The sequence below is a fragment of the Podarcis melisellensis genome (genome assembly GCF_964234715.1).
Source record: "Podarcis melisellensis genome assembly, chromosome: 1".
NCBI classification, from domain to species: Eukaryota; Metazoa; Chordata; class Lepidosauria; order Squamata; family Lacertidae; genus Podarcis; species Podarcis melisellensis.
Window position 1 is genome coordinate 104,177,570 of NC_138528.1, and position 3,577 is coordinate 104,181,146.

The 3,577-nt window shown below is 44.4% G+C and overlaps 1 pseudogene across 1 annotated transcript; it reads right to left on the reverse strand.

Moving 5' to 3' along the window:
- Positions 1 to 2,397: 2,397 nt before the first annotated feature.
- Positions 2,398 to 3,157, reverse strand: LOC309378484 (protein S100-A6 pseudogene; annotated as a pseudogene). Its single transcript has 2 exons — positions 2,987 to 3,157; positions 2,398 to 2,617 (listed from the first exon to the last, which is right to left on the reverse strand). The product of its transcript is annotated as a protein S100-A6 pseudogene (transcript).
- Between the last annotated feature and the right edge of the window lie 420 nt (positions 3,158 to 3,577).

Here is a 3,577-nt window from a genome sequence, read left to right on the forward strand (position 1 = left end):
TGCACTTGACTGTATAAAATAGGTATTACTATAAGATTATGCTCCAGAAATATAGTGTAGCACAGGGCTTGACTCTTTTATATGTATTACATGTATAATATACCGTATTTTTCGCTCTATAAGACTCACCAGACCACAAGACGCACCTAGTTTTTGGAGGAGGAAAACAAGAAAAAAAATATTCTGAATCTCAGAAGCCAGAACAGCAAGAGGGATCGCTGCGCAGTGAAAGCAGCAATCCCTCTTGTTGTTCTGGCTTCTGGGATAGCTACGCAGCCTGTATTCACTCCATAAGATGCACACACATTTCCTCTTACTTTTTAGGAGGGAAAAAGTGAGTCTTATAGAGCAAAAAAAATAAATGGTAATTGGCCCTGTTCGTTCTATCGTGGGATAACTGGGATAAGACTTTTTTTAAAAGAAACGAGCATGCTTATTGTAGCTCTTTACAATACAAAGATTATAACTGGGCAGCACTAACTCCTAGCTGTGTAATGGATTGGAAAATATCATATGTTTCAATGATTTCTCTAGTTCAACAGAGAGAACACCTGTCTTTTAAAGAGAGCAGTGGATTCAATTTACAGATCACTGTATCAGCACAAGGAAGGATGGGCTTCATTACTTTTGTAGGCATGGTGTTTTAGTTTTATACAGATGTAGAAAAGTTGCAGTAGCAAACTAATTGTTTCATGTGTCTCTTGTAGCCCAGATATGCTATACTGAGATTGTGGGGTGGAGGGTTTGCAGCTGAGTTCTATGGCATCTTAGAGCTGTGCAGGTTTATTGGATACAATCTCTCCGCCCCCCTTGCTTTTCTGCCTTTCACAAGGAAGGACTGTAGATCAAGGGTAAAGCATCTGCTTTTCATTCAAAAGGTCCTAGGTTTAATCTCTGGTATCTTCAGACAGAGCTCAGAAATACTTCCTGCCCAAGAATCTGGAGAGCTGCTACCAGTCAGTGTTGACAGTATTGAGTTAGATGGATCAATAATAGCCTGCCTTGGTATATGAGGCAGTTTCCTAAGTTCCTATAGGGAGAGATGTGATGTGATGAGAGCAGCATACTCCACTTGGGAGCTCTCCACAGAAACTCACCACTGCCACCTGGAAGTACTGTTTCCCTCTTGATAGCTCAGTCAGTAGAGCATGGGACACTTAATCTCAGAGTTTGGAGTTCAAGCCCCACGTTGGGCAAAAGATCCCTGCATTGCAGTAGATGGCCTTTGTGGTCCCTTCCACCTCTACAATTCTACGATTCTTTGATTTCATATTAGAAGATAGAACCAGGGCAAGATGTGCATGTTCAAAGCACACATGTGCCGTTTTCGCACCCAGAAGAAGGTGGAATGGGGCAGAACAAGGCTGGAACAGGGTCAGGGTCTGGAAGGAGTGAAACAGGCTTTTGCATACTCTGCTGTCCCAGAATGCAACCCCCCCCCAGCCCCTACCTTTAAGGTTTTGAGATTGAATAAGATGCAGTTGAATATACCCCCCCACCCAAAATAGAAATGATCCTGCCTACATCCCAATGGCACTTAAAAAAACTTTATTTATAAAGAATGGCTTTTTATAATATTGTAGGACTATTACACAGCGAGAAGACTGAGCCATATTGGAGATTCGCTGGTAAGTGTGCGTTAATAGGGTACGTGTTCCACAAATGCAGTATTTAGGAGCCCATATCTGCACCTTTTATTCTAATTCTGCTGAAATGCTGCTCCAGAGGAAATAATTTAGCATACGTGTGATTGATGGTTATATGATGAAATATTTTAAATGAGCAATAAAATAGTCAATAAGAAGTAATGTCCAAATTAGAAACTGGCTGAATTATTAGCAATAAATAATTTCTTTCGTGGAATTCATATTTCCCCCTTCTGCAGAATGCTTGCATAGGTTATCACTCAGCTTATTGATTAGTACCGGGGGTGGGGGGTGGGTCTGGCCTTTCAACCCAAACCCCCACCCAACACATTTCCCTCTGATATCTGGGCACGTACCAGCTGTACCACCTTGTACTGGCAACCTTCTGCCCATGGTAGGCTCCATTTTTATGGGCTGAGCCTTGAAGAACAAGGCAATGAATAAATTTCTGACACCTTTGCTGTTGCTTGAAGGTAGGCGGTTCTGCTGGAAGTGAAGGGGTAATTGGTATCCTCTCCACTTCCTCTCTCCAGAGGTCCTCCGTGAGCGGGAGGATTTCTTGATCATTTAGGATTTTCTTCCCACCCACCCACCCATCCACCCTCATGAGCCATTATGTGGAGAATGTCTACATGAAACCAGTGCGAGAGGTTATCTGGAGATGTGCACTGAGGTGGCCCCAGTATTTGGCTGACACACAGCTCCAACTCTCCTCATCAAATCTTTTAAAACTTAAATTTTATTGGACATACAGAGGTATAATCCCGAACCACAAAACCTCAACCCACCGAGGTGTACATTTACGAACTCAAAGCTTCGTTGTAAATCATTACCAGGGCACCCAAGAAAGTGACGTATTCCTGGAAGTTCACCACTTGATCCCTATTGCAGTCCAGATCTTTCATTAATGCCTGTATCTCTGAGTCCTGAAGTTTCGGTCCAATGGTGAGCTCCTTCTGGATCAGCTCCTTCTATTCCTTCTTGCTTTGTTTTAGTCGTTTAGTCGTGTGCGACTCTTCGTGACCCCATGGACCAGAGCATGCCAGGCACTTCTGTCTTCCACTGCCTCCCGCAGTTTGGTCAGACTCATGTTTGTAGCTTCGAGAACACCGTCCAACCATCTCGTCCTCTGTCGTCCCCTTCTCCTTGTGCCCTCTATCTTTCCCAACATCAGGGTCTTTTCCAGGGAGTCTTCTCTTCTCATGAGGTGGCCAAAGTACTGGAGCCTCAGCTTCACGATCTGTCCTTCCAGTGAGCACTCAGGGCTGATTTCCTTAAGAATGGAGAGGTTTGATCTTCTTGCAGTCCATGGGACTCTCAAGAGTCTCCTCCAGCACCACCTTCTTGCTTAGGGTGTTCTTATCACCATCCTTGCCGGCATATTTGTGGAAAGTGACAACCAGCAGGCCAATAGCTTGGTCAAGAGATGCTGCCATGGTGAGAGATCAGAAGCGAGATGGTCCAGTACTGAGTGACAGGAAATGATGGGGAAAGTGGTCTCTCCTCATCAAATCTAAGTGAGGCACTTGGTGCTCTGAATCAGTGCCTGGCCACACAAATGGACTGGGTGAAGGCCAATAAGCTGAGCTTCAGTCCAGACAAGTGCTTGGTTGCCTGTTCAGCTGAATGGGGGTTGACCTGTGTTTGCGAAAGTTGCAATCCTCCTAAAACATTGGGCTAGTATGCTGTGTGTTTTGGATCCAGGCACGGATGCCTCAGTGGATCAGACCTCCTTCTACCAACTTATATCACCCAAGACCATATATGGACAGAGATAGCCGAGCTACAATTATCTACACTCTGCTAACTTCTGTTTGCTTTACTGTGGGACTGTCTTTGAAAATGGTCCAAAACAGGGGTAGCAGAAGTTACAGGTAGGTAGCTGTGTAAGGTGCTTCCAGTAGCACCTTAGAGACCAACTAAGTTTGTTC